The sequence below is a fragment of the Cherax quadricarinatus genome, unplaced genomic scaffold (assembly GCF_038502225.1).
Source record: "Cherax quadricarinatus isolate ZL_2023a unplaced genomic scaffold, ASM3850222v1 Contig150, whole genome shotgun sequence".
NCBI lineage: Eukaryota > Metazoa > Arthropoda > Malacostraca > Decapoda > Parastacidae > Cherax > Cherax quadricarinatus.
Window position 1 is genome coordinate 210800 of NW_027195176.1, and position 17070 is coordinate 227869.

The 17070-nt window shown below is 40.9% G+C and overlaps 1 long non-coding RNA gene across 1 annotated transcript; it reads left to right on the forward strand.

Annotated features, from left to right (window-relative positions):
• Nucleotides 1-1336: 1336 nt before the first annotated feature.
• LOC138851233 (uncharacterized) lies at nt 1337-8204 on the forward strand. The gene is made up of 2 exons (XR_011391079.1): nt 1337-1940; nt 6545-8204. It is a non-coding gene; the product is annotated as an uncharacterized lncRNA (long non-coding RNA).
• The last annotated feature ends 8866 nt before the right edge of the window (nt 8205-17070 follow it).

Consider the following 17070-nt stretch of genomic DNA (forward strand, 5'->3'; position numbering starts at 1 on the left):
TGAGCGATCAAGCACTAGTAAGACTGTCACTCCTGTCTGGAATCCAGCCACAATATCGTGCACGCAGGATAGTGTACAGTTACCTTGAGTTTCAGAGGAACCTCAGACAACCCTGGGTGCTGAGACTACTATCCATGCAGTGGCGACTTGTTCAAGTAGTTGTTCCTTCCAGGGGACACTGTGAAGAACGTTACTTGTAATGAGTTATGCCATCTCTTGGTGATGTCGCAAGCCATTGCAGAAAGACGTTTCTGTGGCTAGTGTACTCACTTGAGTGGTGATGCTGTCCTAGTTGACAGTAATCCGTGCAGTGTAAATAGTTATTTCTCGAGTAACCTTCACATGTTGTTAACGTTTATAAGAGCAGTCTCTTTATAGCTGATACCTCGTGTCACTGCGTGCGACTCAGAATGAATACCAGCAATGTCGACCATGTTCATTTCTTTTCCCCTGTGCTTGCCATGAGAGATAGTCAATCCGTTCTCCCTTGCTCATATTTCGTGTTATAGCTTTATTTTTTTCAACCACCGAGTTTGTTCATTCCTCCAGTAAGAAAGAACTGATCCCTTGTGGTTTGGTGTGATTCGATTCCTGCTCCAGGAAGATCTTATTCTGACTGTGAAGCCACCAGCACCCATTAGTGACTTTGTCATAAGTCAAGAATTACTGTATCAAACAGCCGAGTTGGGTACTCCAAGCAGAAGAGTATACCAGTTAGTAATTCCACAGTCACTAGTGAATGTAGCTGTATCTTTTGTAGATACTTATTCAGATCTCCCTCAGTTAAGGCATGTGTTAGCCAATGCACAGGAATTCGATCCCCCCAAAGACGATAACCATTCTGCATATGTAAATCTTACCTTCGCAGAGTTGGGTTTAAATGTACATAGCCTGTATAATTAGATGTCCAAAATGAATGAAGTCGTCAACTGTGTGCTGTTATTAGCTGATCAGTTTTCAGTTCTTTTTGTGTTCACATTCCCTCCGAATTCTGAGAATTTAGCAGTAATGATCTGTGCGTGCCAGATCTGTCTTTGCTGTTAATTACTTTCATCTTTGCAAATATATATTCTTCCTCAGAATCCGTAGAGTACATGAATACAGATCGACCGATCAATTCCATCCTTAATTATATGTACTATGATTTGTGCTTATAATTCGTAATGCATTACGTTACCTCCCATTACGATCCCATCCATTAGTTCTAAGTTACATATGTCTTTGCTATTGTATAAAATCAGCCCAGGGCCACCTGCCAGTTCAGCTTATAGCATAAATGACATGCCCATGCACTCTGCCCCAGGGCCAGACTCATGGAACTCTGTGTTCATCAATGTTATGGGGCTATAGGACCCAACATGTATTTATAAGTAACAGTTACTCTGGAATACCTAATTATATTGAATTGATGGGGGCTTTGCTCTAAATGTCAGAAGGACTGATCAACCTTATGACTGAGAAGCAGCTGGGTCAAGCCTATTTTTCTCAATATAATAGGTTATACTATAGACACATAAACACACAAATTTAAATAAGTAGTTTATAAAGTTGTATTTCCTTTTGTAAAAGTAAAATTAAGGTGTGGTAGAATTGTGGTAACTGGAGAATTGTGCTTGGCAAATAAGTAGTTTATAAAGTTGTATTTCCTTTTGTAAAAGTAAAATTAAGGTGTGGTAGAATTGTGGTAACTGGAGAATTGTGCTTGGCAAATAAGTAGTTTATAAAGTTGTATTTCCTTTTGTAAAAGTAAAATTAAGGTGTGGTAGAATTGTGGTAACTGGAGAATTGTGCTTGGCAACAGTCTTTTGTTTTGGTGGGAGGAGCTTAGCCTCTTTCTCTCTCTCCCTCGCACTGACTCGGTCTCTCTGTGGCTGGCCTTCAACCTGGCAGGATCTCTGGGTCCTTCTTCTATCTTTTGGGGCATTATGTGTGCTCCAGGGGTGAGTTTTTTTTATAATTTAAGTTGTGACCACCATACCCAGGGTGACTAAAGTGTGTCAAAACACTGGTTCGCCCAGAGTTATGTCAAGGAGAGAGGACTAAAGTTGTTGAGATATACCATGTGGGAGAACAGCTATGCAGTGTGTAGATCGTTGTTTTGAAAATGTGAGGCTGTAATTGTATATTCTGTACATATCTATTGAGAATACAGTTATATTTTTATAGTAGTAGTTTACATAACCTGTGAAGAGGGCTGGTGAAAGGGTATCAGAGACACTCAGGATGATCAGCCATGATGTAAGTATTACCCCTAGACAAATAAGACCATTAAGTAAAAGCTACCCCACACTAGAACATGTAGTGAGAACCTTACTATCAAAGTAATAAGGGACAAACCAACGTAACATGGGAGCTTGACCGGGAGAGTTATTTGACTGCTAAAATAACTCAAAACATTCTTTGAACTATATGTGCTGGTATGGGGTAATAACAGTTGCATGTTTCTGGTAGAAGATTTACCAAGGTGGTGTCAGTGGAAGTGTTGTTTTCATATATTAGTTTACAGGTTGTTTTTCTCCTAAGGTGGGGGGAAAGGGAGTAACACATTTTTGTTGTGGTTATGGTAAGTGCTATGTGCATAGTTTACATTCAATTTGTGTTATTTTATGTGCCTGTGGGAAAACTTTGTCCACTGATACTGTAAGAGGGAAGCAAGTGTTTAAAGATAAAACTATGTCAGAAGATGAGTCTTCAGATTTTTTAGGCTTCAGGGAAGAAGGTAATAATTCATCAGTAAACATGCCTGTTAATAGTGAAGATGAGGAATCACCTACTCCAGGTGATATGGAAATGGAGAGAATGAGACTGAAATTAGCTGTACTAGAGGCTGAAATGAAATTAATGAAAGCTAAGGAGAAAGAACGTCAAAGGTTAGGAGGTTCAGAACAAGAGCCTGAGCAGTACTTTAACATAACTAAAGCTGCAAATTTTGTCCCTAAGTTTACAGAGAGTGACCCAGATAGGTATTTTTCTTTTTTTGAGAAGACTGCTTTGGAGCAAGGATGGCCCAAACAGAAGTGGGCTACCCTAGTTCGCACACAACTTGTAGGTAAAGGATTCCAGAGAGTAGAGACTCTGGAGGGGCAAGATTTTTCTGATTATGATAAGATTAAAGAGGAAGTATTGCTTGCATACCAAATGATACCTGAGAAATATAGGCAAAAGTTCAGGAATCAAAAATTTCAGGATGGGCAGACCTTAACTGAGTTTGGGAATGAGAAACTGTTCCTTTTTAAGAAATGGGTTTGTTCTAAAGGAGTTAATAAAGACTATAACAAATTAGTAGATCTGATGGTTCATGAGGAATTGTACAATACAATCCCTGTTGACCTCAGAGAATATTTAGAGGACAAAAACCCAGATAATCTTTCTGAAGCACTGGATCTAGGTGACCGATTTTTGGCTCGCAGGGAATTGGTAAGTAAAAACAGTCATGCTGCTTCTGAAAATTTCCCCACTCATTCTAAACCTTATTCCAAGTCTTATGGTCATAAAGGTAAGTGGGACAAGAATTTTCAGGAACAAATGAAGGCTGAGGTGCCCTATAAAATAGAAGGAAAAGGTAAGTCAGCTGGAGTTCAAAGTTTACCTAGACAATCAGATAATGTTTCAGGTCCTCGAGTAAACAGTACCAGTCCTACACCAAATGGTAAAAATACCTTTAAGAGTTATGCCTGTTACTACTGTAACAAAACTGGACACACTCAAAAGTTTTGCTGGTCAAGGCGGAGAGATCAGGAAAGGGAGGAACCACCCCAGAGGACTCTAACTGCAGAGATACATCCAGTTGCCTGCATTAGGTCTTCAAGGCAAGGTGAGGAGGAACCTTTGGATCTAGACCCCAGGATGTGTATATTTTCTAGTAGGTCCACAGTTGGTTTGCAAAAGGATGTAGGCAGAGTTGAGAACATATTGTCCTTGAGAGATGGATGTAGCACCTACTCTTTGCTACGTGCTGGAGTGCTACCAGTGTCTAAGGATACCTATACTGGGGTAGATATATTGTTGAAGGGTATTACGGGTTCAACCATAAGGACACCTGTACACAAATTATGGGTAGAATCTGCATACCAAGTTGGCTATCTCCCTGTAGGTATCTCAGATGAAATTCCCTTCAAAGGGGTCGACCTCTTATTAGGGAATAATGTTATGGGTCTGTTAGACAGTGAGGAACAACTAGTTTGGGGGAAACCAAATCCCAAATGTTGGGAGGAAATGGCTAGGAAAACCCTGCCAGACCTTCTCCCTGATGGTTCCACCATGAGAAGTATGGCTCATGATCATGCTACCAACAGTCTTCATATTTCTCATGAGGATGGTGAGGGCTTAAGTTTGGTAACTCTGCTTTCTGATGTTGAACTGCAGTCAACTGAAGAAAAGGATGTTCCAGCCAGAGCTGAGCATGATTGGAGAATGGATCAGTTAAATAATGTGAGAGAGGCTGCACCTGCTAGGGTGCAATTAATTTCTGTGCAGGAAAATGTCGCTGTTGCTGAGGAAGAGATTTTACAGTTAAATAAGTGTTTTCATTTCAGGGAGGAAACTCTTACAAAGAATTCACCTCTGTTTGCAGTATCGATGGAAGGAGAACAAGGGTTTTGTCCCCAGATGGTGATGTCCAAGGTTTCCAGGCATTTCTTCTGGTCTCAGCTGTGGGAGACTGTCAGAGAGTATATTGAGACCTATCATGTCTTTCAATTTATAGGGAAACCTAGTCTAAGTATTAAACCTGTTCCCCTCCAGTCTATTTCAGCACCAGGTGAACCCTTCAGCAAGCTGGTAGTAGATGTACTTGGTCCATTCCCAAGGACCAAACTGGGAAATGATTATTTACTCACAAATATTTGCTCCACTACCAGGTACCTGGAAGCAGTCCCTCTGCATAAGATAACTGCTCATGTAGTCTTAAGGGTTTTGATGAAGTTCTTTTTTCATGTTTGTTTTCCTCAAGCAGTGCAAGAAGACCAAGGGCCTAACTTTACCTCAAAGCCTTTTAGAAATGTTTTGAAGGGACTAAAAGTAGAGCCTCAGTGTTCAACTGTGTATCACTCTCCATCTCAAGGGGAAATAGAGAAATTACATCAAACCCTCAAGACAATGATGCCAGCCTATGGAATAGACAATACTAACAACTGGGATGAGAGGATCCCTTTCTTTGTATTTGCTGAGTGGGGAAGCACTGGAATCTCTGAGCTATTGGCTTGGGGAGGATGGTGATGCTCCCCCCTCGGAGCTTTTTCTCAGTTTCAGACACTGTTTGACTCGTATGAGGTGGATGGTACCAGTGAACGTGCCCATCAACCAGACCAGGATGATGATGTGGGACCATAATGTGGACCATGATACTCTGGAGGCTGGAGAGGAAGTGCTGATACTGGAGAAAATTCATGTGAAAATCTGTATGGCAAGTTGCTGTGAGCTGAACATGTTGTGGGGGAAGTTCCCAGGGGTTAGATATAAAACCCACACCCCCAAGCAAGAGAAGAATGAGTATAGTGTACACAGTAACCGGTTAAAGGGTTTGAAGTTATGTCAAAAATTCAGAGAGACCAATGTTTTAATGGAATGTAAAGGGCTGCAAAACAATAATCTGTATGAAATACCAAAAGTGTATTTAAGAAATAACATGTGTGTAAAAGATTTTGGGAAATGCATGCTTGGTTTTAATGAGAAAAATGTTGGAGAGTTGGCTCAGCCACCTTGGAACTTTATAAAAGTTTGGGATGTCAGTAATGGGGAAAAGTTGAAACTCAATGAAGAAATTGTTAAGGAAGCTGAGTCAATTCAACAATTTTTGTGAGGGAAAAATCTGTATGAAAAATTGGAGATGGAGGAAGAAGTGAAATTCTTCCAACACCAGTTTGTAGTGCTTAGTGAGAGTCAGTGGGCATTCCCATGCTTCATGGTTCCCAAATTAGATGGCACCCTGGGCATAAACACTGACTACCACAGAGTACGTTTAACAACTAAGGTTTACAGGGTTAGAAAGATTGATACTTATGCACTAAAAGATGCAAACATTTTAAATAAGCTAAAACATGGAAGATGTGATTTCCATGGTCTGTGTTCCAGTACCATTTTAATGTGTGTAATGCAAATTGTGTTCATTGAGTGCTTAAAATTTGTGTGTGAGATGGAACGTGATGGTGTTTGTGTAAACTTGATGTATCCAACCTGGGTGCAAAGAGAAGTCTTTGGTGTTTGTTGTTGCACTGCGAGAGGTTGCAGAACTGTTATTGTCTATGAACAACCTTCTAAGTTTAAATGTCAACATTTTACCACAGGAAAGAAAATTTTCATTTTGGGGCTGGCTATTCAGCATTTGTACATGTCTCAGGATCTCTTCATCCTGTTCCTATGTATAGTGACTAAAATCAGACTCTTAAAATGGGCTTTGTTCCTACAGCCTTTTAATTTGAAAGTTAAATATATAAAAGGCTCAGAGAATGTGGTTGCTGATGCTCTCTCTAGATGTTTCATGTAGATGCATGGTGCATACTTTGTACATAGTGTTTGTCATGTGCTGACCTTGTTGTTTTTGCAGTGGTGAACTCTCGGCGAGCCTGAGTACTCTCTACCAGCCGTCTGACTGTAAAGGAGTTGAGTCGGAGCCAAAAGTGTGACGAGGGTCAGGGTGTACGTGAATGTGAGTTGAGGCAGTGGTTGACAACCTTCGGTAACATGAGACGTTCAGGAAGGTATGTGATGTGGTGTCTTGGTGTGCTCTATGTACAAAACGGCCCGACGATTTGCCTTTGTGGTCCCTTGGACCCCTCCATGTTCTATGACAGCCTCCTCATAATAAGTTTGGAGGATCTGTGTGGAGTGGGACCTCGGAAGATGGGCTTAAGTGCCTGACCATGTTAAGGATCGTGAGTGTTGACTGGAAGTCTCACTGTTTGGTTCGGCCACCAAGTGAGAGACACCTTGACATGTTTTGTGAAGTTTCCTGCCTGGGGTACACCTGACTGCTCTGGGTTTGGCTCTACTCTCGTCTCCTGATCAGGAAGATGCCACCCTGGAGTACCAGTTGCTTGCTGGATTACCATAGCAGAGGCACAGGCCTGTTGGTGCGGGCTTTCACAGTGGGCATTGTGTGAAAAAATTTTGCATTGTAATGTGTATTGTTTAAAAGTCACTAAAATTGTAAATAGTTACACACTTGAGTATATGGGTATGGTTAAATTGCTTTTCTAAAAAATTCTGCAATCTCTTGTAAATAACAGTAAAGTGAAGAGTAGTTATGGTGCTGGGAAAATGTAGCATTTCTAGTAGTCTTGTTTACCGCCTTCAGACTTAAGCAATATACTTTTTACTAGCCGTATCCTGAGGGACACAGCTAGCTTTTGTGAGACTTCGTCTGGAGGTGGGGGTGTTATGGGGCTATAGGACCCAACATGTATTTATAAGTAACAGTTACTCTGGAATACCTAATTATATTGAATTGATGGGGGCTTTGCTCTAAATGTCAGAAGGACTGATCAACCTTATGACTGAGAAGCAGCTGGGTCAAGCCTATTTTTCTCAATATAATAGGTTATACTATAGACACATAAACACACAAATTTAAATAAGTAGTTTATAAAGTTGTATTTCCTTTTGTAAAAGTAAAATTAAGGTGTGGTAGAATTGTGGTAACTGGAGAATTGTGCTTGGCAAATAAGTAGTTTATAAAGTTGTATTTCCTTTTGTAAAAGTAAAATTAAGGTGTGGTAGAATTGTGGTAACTGGAGAATTGTGCTTGGCAAATAAGTAGTTTATAAAGTTGTATTTCCTTTTGTAAAAGTAAAATTAAGGTGTGGTAGAATTGTGGTAACTGGAGAATTGTGCTTGGCAACAGTCTTTTGTTTTGGTGGGAGGAGCTTAGCCTCTTTCTCTCTCTCCCTCGCACTGACTCGGTCTCTCTGTGGCTGGCCTTCAACCTGGCAGGATCTCTGGGTCCTTCTTCTATCTTTTGGGGCATTATGTGTGCTCCAGGGGTGAGTTTTTTTTATAATTTAAGTTGTGACCACCATACCCAGGGTGACTAAAGTGTGTCAAAACACTGGTTCGCCCAGAGTTATGTCAAGGAGAGAGGACTAAAGTTGTTGAGATATACCATGTGGGAGAACAGCTATGCAGTGTGTAGATCGTTGTTTTGAAAATGTGAGGCTGTAATTGTATATTCTGTACATATCTATTGAGAATACAGTTATATTTTTATAGTAGTAGTTTACATAACCTGTGAAGAGGGCTGGTGAAAGGGTATCAGAGACACTCAGGATGATCAGCCATGATGTAAGTATTACCCCTAGACAAATAAGACCATTAAGTAAAAGCTACCCCACACTAGAACATGTAGTGAGAACCTTACTATCAAAGTAATAAGGGACAAACCAACGTAACAATCAAGAACTGCAAGAAGCCCCTATCACGAGCCTTTTCCATCCTATGGAGAGGGAGCATGGACACGGGGGTCGTCCCACAGTTACTAAAAACAACAGACATAGCCCCACTCCACAAAGGGGGCAGTAAAGCAACAGCAAAGAACTACAGACCAATAGCACTAACATCCCATATCATAAAAATCTTTGAAAGGGCCCTAAGAAGCAAGATCACCACGCATCTAGAAACCCATCAGTTACACAACCCAGGGCAACATGGGTTTTAGAACAGGTCGCTCCTGTCTGTCTCAACTATTGGACCACTACGACAACGTCCTAAATGCACTAGAAGACAAAAAGAATGCAGATGTAATATATACAGACTTTGCAAAAGCCTTCGACAAGTGTGACCATGGCGTAATAGCGCACAAAATGCGTGCTAAAGGAATAACAGGAAAAGTCGGTCGATGGATCTATAATTTCCTCACTAACAGAACACAGAGAGTAGTCGTCAACAGAGTAAAGTCCGAGGCAGCTACGGTGAAAAGCTCTGTTCCACAAGGCACAGTACTCGCTCCCATCTTGTTCCTCATCCTTATATCCGACATAGACAAGGATGTCAGCCACAGCACCGTGTCTTCCTTTGCAGATGACACCCGAATCTGCATGACAGTGTCTTCCATTGCAAACACTGCAAAGCTCCAGGCAGACATCAACCAAATCTTTCAATGGGCTGCAGAAAACAATATGAAGTTCAACGATGAGAAATTTCAATTACTCAGATATGGTAAACATGAGGAAATTAAATCTTCATCAGAGTACAAAACAAATTCTGGCCACAAAATAGAGCGAAACACCAACGTCAAAGACCTGGGAGTGATCATGTCGGAGGATCTCACCTTCAAGGACCATAACACTGTATCAATTGCATCTGCTAGAAAAATGACAGGATGGATAATGAGAACCTTCAAAACTAGGGAGGCCAAGCCCATGATGACACTCTTCAGGTCACTTGTTCTATCTAGGCTGGAATATTGCTGCACACTAACAGCACCTTTCAAGGCAGGTGAAATTGCCGACCTAGAAAATGTACAGAGAACTTTCACGGCGCGCATAACGGAGATAAAACACCTCAATTATTGGGAGCGCTTGAGGTTCCTAAACCTGTATTCCCTGGAACGCAGGAGGGAGAGATACATGATTATATACACCTGGAAAATCCTAGAGGGACTAGTACCGAACTTGCACACGAAAATCACCCACTACGAAAGCAAAAGACTTGGCAGACGATGCACCATCCCCCCAATGAAAAGCAGGGGTGTCACTAGCACGTTAAGAGACCATACAATAAGTGTCAGGGGCCCGAGACTGTTCAACTGCCTCCCAGCACACATAAGGGGGATTACCAACAGACCCCTGGCAGTCTTCAAGCTGGCACTGGACAAGCACCTAAAGTCAGTTCCGGATCAGCCGGGCTGTGGCTCGTATGTTGGTTTGCGTGCAGCCAGCAGCAACAGCCTGGTTGATCAGGCTCTGATCCACCAGGAGGCCTGGTCTCAGACCGGGCCGCGGGGGCGTTGACCCCCGGAACTCTCTCCAGGTAAACTCCAGGTAATAGTATTGTATGTCGAGACAACATACGTAACATGAACAAGCTGTCAGCATAGTTGCTGATCCCCTGTATATGAATATGTTATCTGAGTATCATAGTTAGTACCATCCATATGTATTACATAGTTGACCCCTTGCTAGGCTCAGTGACTAGCTTGCGTGATATCACGTGATGCCGTATGTGAGCGCTGCGCTCCCGGCCTCGTCCTCACTCCAACTGTAGGTCTACGAGAAGGCAACACAGGCAGTCTGGGCTCCCCTCTCACACTCTGCTAATATAAGTGTTACCATCCAACAAGTGTGTTTAACTCCAGCCATCACATCTACATGAACCCTCCCAACACTACTGTATCTGATTCTTTTGTTATCTGACCCAGCCTGAGCTGCTTTGTATATAGATTTTTTTTTATCAATGGATTTTAGGATACTATTTACAAGCCGTTTATTCTCTTTGCTGCGATAATGCCTGTTATAGAGATTTTAAATGTTTTGAAAAAATTTTTTTGACACATTCATCAATATCATGGCTGTCAGTTAGCTCTCTCTGCCGGTCAATGTCACCTAATGCTGAAAAAAGTTGTTTACTGATGACTATTGCTTTGTAACTGTTTTCCATACATCCAACTCAACAAGAGTTTTTCAACCTCCTTAATAATCTGTGGCCTCTGCTCTGATATCACTTTCATGGTTTTTGCGAGGTCAGCAGCTGTAATTTTTTCCCTCTGGCACAATATCATGCTAATGGTAGACTTTGATTTACCAAAAAGTTTTGCTATATCACCCATGCAGAGTATATCTTCTTCATACTTTCTAATGACTTCTTTTTTAAACTCAACAGTCCATTTTACAAATTCTTTTTTGTTTTTTTGTTTTTTTTTGCTTTCATCTTTTTATCCTTTTTTGGACCCATGATTGCTTATCTCACAATAAAAAAAAAATTGCACCTAAACTGCAAAATACACCTACCATCCGACTTACGACCTGCTCGACTTACGACCACTCGACTTACGACCATGTTTTTTATGCCAAATTTCTGGGAAATAAACAACTATTTGTGTTGTACACAGCATTTATCCTAAACATTACAGTATTAACAACATAAAAAGTAAAGTAAAACATGAAATCCCAAAATAAAACAATAAAGTTATTACAAAAATGTTTTGTTGATAATCAGTAGTAAAGTTGACTTACGACCATTTCGACTTACGACCGGTTTCTCGGAACCCAACTCGGTCGTAAGTCGGTTGGTAGGTGTAACATAAAGTTGACAAGATGCACAACAAAAGCTCAAGAGATGTTTACAACATGCGAGTTAGTGAACATGTGACCCAAGCCATTCACATTGACGATCGACAACTAAGAGAACGTAAGAAAACCAGGACATTCTTTTCTTGAATTCCTCTGTTCTGTTTATTACAATACATAGTACATTACTGTATAAACATTTAAAAACATACTAAAAATGCTATAAATGGTGCAAAGGTGACATTAAAACAATATCAAAGATGGTTGGCACAAATCCACTACCATTATGGTATGCTCCTTCCTTAGCAACGAATTTGTTTACCAATGCAGTCTTAAGAACGGAACTCCATCGTTATATGACGAGAGGCTGTACACAACTTTCCTCATAAAAATCTTAGTCCTGGTTTTGTCTCTGTAGATGCCTTCCTTTCCCATTACATTGTAAAATGTTCCAAACTTCAAAACATTCACAACTTAACCTGATTCTTTTCTCTCCTCCCTCTTCCCCTTTCCTTTTTCCCTCTTTCTTCTTTGGGTTTTCTGTCTTCTGCCTTGGGTGTCTGGTTCTTTTAATTCCTCCCCCTTGCTTCTGCTCCTACCCTTAGTGGGCCCCTAGCTCTCCTGCAGTTCTCCTCTTTCTTGGTCTTTAACTCCACTATTATTACTACTACTACCTATCTACTTCCTTACCTACTACATCTCTTGTCCCATTCCTGTCTGCTGGCCTATATATGCTGCCCCCTTCTCTCCTTTCTGTTAGTGTGAATTTGTAAATGGTCCAAGTTGGATCGAAATGTCTTTGTAAGCTTCTCTCTCCTATGTGCGGGTTATTGGTATGTTCCAGTCACGATATTGTGCCTTTTTGTTATTTATTAACTAATACCAAATTTCTAGCATACGAACTACAGTACCTGATTCGCTGGGCAGTGGTTCTTATGTCAGTTTGTGTTTGGCAAATAATATGTGGTGCTCTGCATCCAGAGTAGTTGTTTCTCCACGTGTTTGTGAGTAGGGGAGGGAGGAGTGGCAGAGTCCCCACCTCACCCACGCTCATCTCACACCACCATACACCACTACACTCTCACACCCTCTCTGCTGTTTTTCTATGAATGCAGTGTGAATTCTTGCCAGGGCTGTGTATCTGAGTGCCCAAGGTCACTCGAACCATGTGGATCACGAAGCCACATGTAGATAAGGCCACGTGGATCTACAAGCCACGTGGAGTGAGCCATGTGAGTTACCAAGCCAGATGTCCAAAGCCACATGGTGTTGTCTGCTGCCTGGCATCACCTTGCAATGTCACCTATGACGTCTGGCTGACATCACCTCGAGACATCACCGAGGATGTCTGCCCAATGTCACCTCATACCCTGTTATGTTATAGCTCAGCCACAGCGATGTCTGCTGTGTTGCAACATCTGTCCAGATGTGGGCTCAGATTGGTAGCCCTATGCCACTAAGTGTCAACACCATAGTGCCGCAAAATATGAACCCAATTGGGCATAAAAGTAACAGCCTGGTTGATCAGGCTCTGATCCACCATAAGCCCTGATCATGGAATAGGCCACAGGGGCGTTGATCCCCGAAACTCTCTCCGAGTAAGCAGAAGTAGTGTGCAGTAACATAAGTAGAGAGAAATTAAAGAATAGCGTTAAAAAAAAATAAAACCTCTCCTCACTTAATGATGGAGCTTCATTTCTAAGACCACATCAGTAAACAAATTCATCACTTAGTGAGGAATACACTATAATGGTAGCGGGTTTGTGTCAACCATCTTTGATATTGTTTTAATGTCACCTTTGCACCATTTAAAACATTTTTGGTATATTTTTAAATACTTATACAGTAGTGTACTGTATACTGTGATAAACAGAATAGAGAAAATCAACTCTAACATACATTAAGTACGTATATTGGTAAGAGAGCCTGTCGTAAATCCAAGTCATCGGTAAATGAGTACGTCGCTAAGCGAGGAGAGGATGTAATGGGATGTCTGCTCATGTTAAAGCCATTCTTTATATTAACAAGTTTAGAAAGACAGCTAAAAGAAATTTAATGAATAAAGAATATGAATAGGAGGAAAATTATTCTTATATTGTTATATGGTAAGCAATATAATCTTCATCTAATATATTCAAATGAACTGTTTTTCACTGTTACAATTAATTAAGACTGCATCAAATATCTAGGGATGCCTAACCCATGATGATTCTCTTCAAATAGCTTGTTTTCTCTCTCTAGGTTGGAATATGGCTGTAATCTAATGGCCCCTTTCAAGGCAGATGAAACTGTATTCCTGGAGAATATACAGAGAACTTTCATGACACATATAAGTATGCTAGAGCACCTGAATTACTGGGAACAGTTAAGTCAAAAACAGGGTGAAGATGCCTTCTGTACTCTCCGTCAACGTCAACGTGCTCTCTCTGCGTCTCTTCCACAAGATCTCTGTAACCTTCTCTCTACAATTGCTTTTGACACTGCTCACCTGAATTCACAAGTTCATTCTTCTAAACTACAGAATAAACTCCGTCTCATCTCAGAAAGCCCTTGATCTAAATTCTCCTTACCAACTATGTTACTAACCTGTCTTCTGTTACACTCTCTCAATATGAGCTTGAACTTCTTGGTTTTGGTTTTTCCTTTGCCACTTCACCTACCCCTCGTGCTGCTATTGCCCTAAGTAGCTCTTTTGATTCTTTTCGTCAGTCTTGCTCCCATAATCTTCCTGACTTGTCCACTTTTTGTGGCGTTCTCCTTCCTGATCTTGATAGTCTGTTTTCTAAGAACCACCACCTTCCGTGCCATTACCAACTTGCCCTTTCTTCTCTTAAATCTAACACTAACATTGTCATACTATCTTCTGACAAAGGTAATTCGGTAGTTATCCTTGATTGCAAGGATTACCTCCTTAACCCTTTCAGGGTCGACAGGCCCTCTCAGAGACTTGTTCTCAGGGTCACCTAAATTTCAAAAAAAAAAAAAATATATATATATATTTTCTTGTGAAAATATAGAGAATCTTTTCCCGATCATAATGACATCAAAAGTATGAAATTTGATGGAAAACTTACGGAATTATGCTCTCGCAAAGTTAGCGGTCTCGACAATGTTCATGCATCGGCGATTTTGCCCACTTTGAGCCCTATTTTTGGCCAATTCCACTTTACTAGTCGACAAAAATCATGAATATGTCGCTAGAACTCCATTTTTTCTATCGAATGAGTGCAAGAAACCACCCATTTACCGATTTTAACTATCCAATACAGTGGTCAGAATTTAGCAATTTTGCCAATTTCACACAAATTTCAAAAGATGCCAATTTCCAAATAGGGTCCAGAATAAACAAGAAAGACATTCCTGGCACTAAAATGACATTCCTCTGTTCATTAGTCACGTCCCAATGCCCCTCTTACATTCATTTGCTTTCCACTTTGAATTTTTTATTCTCACAAAAAAATAGAAGATTTACTGTTATGCAGACTACTACATTAGTGTAAAAAATAGTATAAATAATATCGGTGCATTTGTGAAAGAATATTAGACTCACCAGTTGATGTGTATTGGACACTTAGCATGATTTGTTTACTTTTGAAATTTGGTAAAAATCGAACATTTCTGCTACTTTGAGCTCAATTTCAAGGTACTTTTCATTGTAAAATCAGTCAAAATCATCTTAATTTCTGTAACATGTTTTCCATTCTATAGAATGAGACCAGGAAAACTAGAATACAACAATAAATACCATACGAAAATACAGTGCAAAGTCGCTGTTTTAATCCAAAAACACAAAGTTTTTTTTTCCTCATTACGCACTGTGTGCTGCAGGATTTTTTTTATACTGCACACACTGACCACATAGACCCATTCTTTCATATGTAGGCCTACCAGCTTTCTCTCACTAGATTTGAGGGCGCTAGAATTTAGGCATACTAGTACGTCAAAAACCCTGGTGCGTAAGCCATACTAGTACGGCCGAAACCCTGAAAGGGTTAAAGCTGATGTCTTGCTCTCTGACTCACGTACCTACACTCCTCTCATTTCCAACCCTCTTGATTCCATCAAGAGAACTTTCAACAAGAAACTAAGGACTCTCTCCAACCTTTGTCCCCCTGACTTTGACCTTGTTCAACGTTTTCATGTCAACTTCCCCTCTCTGCCCTATTTCTATGGTCTTCCCAAAAATCATCAACCTGATATTCCTCTACGTCCCATCATATCCTCTAGAGGTTCTGCCTCTTATTCTCTTGCTTCTTGGCTGGCCAAAACCCTCACTCTCTTTCTTGGTACTTTTTCTCCTGCCCACCTCCGTCACTCTCAAGACTTCATTGAATGGGTTCGCTCTCTCACGACCTGTAAGATGCTTAGTCTTGACGTTGAGGCCCTCTTCACCAATGTTCCTCTTGATGATGTCCTTGATTTTCTTAAAGAGAAGGTCCATGAAGGGTTTCTTCATTTCACTATACCTATTGATGTCTTTCTTGATCTTATCCGCCTCTGTGTGGACTCTAATTCCTTTTTCTTCCAACGGAAATATTATTCTCAAACATTCAGTGTCACTATGGGCTCTCCTCTCTCTCCTGTCCTTGCTAATCTTTACATGGAATACTTCAAGACTGTTCTTCTTCCTACCATCGATGTGCACCCTTCACTCTGGCTCCGCTATGTAGATGACATCTTTGCTCTGTGGCCTCATGACTCTAGTCTCTTCCAACCATTTCTTGATGCTCTTAACAACCTTGCCTCTTCCATTAAGTTTCAAGCTGAATGGGAATCTAATTCCTTGCTTCCTTTCCTTGATGTCCATGTCCATCACTCAGATACAGGTTGTGCCTTTTCCGTTTACTGTAAGCCTATGCACAGCGGCATGTACATTCACTACTCTTCTTATCATGCTTCCTCTGTCAAGAAAAGTGTTCTTATCACTCTCTTTCTCTGTGCTCTCCACATTTATGATCCTCAGTTTCTTCAATCAAAAATTTCCACTCTTCATAATTCATTTTCCCGTCTTGGCTACCCTTCCCATTTCATAGAAACTGCCTTCTCAAGGGCGAAACTTAATTTCTTCTCTCCCTAACTCTCTACTCCTAGGAACTCTTCTGTCCTCTGCCTTTCCTACACTTCCGGTCTTTCTAATCTCAACAACTCTCTCCGTTCCTTAGACATCAAACTTACTTTCCGCCAAACTAACACTCTTCGCACTAATCTCATTTATACCTTTCCTCCCCCAATAGATGCTTCTGGTGTCTACTCTATTTTTTGTTCCTTTTGAACTCTTCAGTACTTTGGAGAAACTGGTTGATTTCTTTCTGACAGACTTAGGGAGCACAAAAGTAGTGTTAGGCTTGCCGACACTAACAATGCTCTTTTCTGTCTCATCAGAGATCACAGTCATCCTATTGACTGGTCTTCTGCTAAAACTGTCTTCCCTACTTCCAACTTTAACAGTCGCCGTCTGGTTGACTCCTCCCTTATACACAACTTTCCTTGTATGAATCTTAGTCCTGGCTTCATCTCTGTAAGATGCCTTCCTTTCCCACTACATTGTAAAATGCTCCAAACTTCAGAACACCTGTGACTTAACCAGATTTCTCTTTATTCTTCTCCCTCTTTCCCTTTCCTCTTTCCTTTTTCTCCTTTGGGATGTCTTTCTTCAGCCTTGGGTATCTGTTCCTTCATTATTTTATTTTCCCCCTCCCCTCTGTGTTCTTGCTCTTACCCTCTATGGGTCCCTAGCTCCCTTGCAGTGCTCCTCTTTCTTAGTATTTGATTGGCTCCTCCTCCACATACTACCTTCTACCTCCACTACTACCACTACCACCTCCTGCCTATACATACTCCCTCCTTCTCT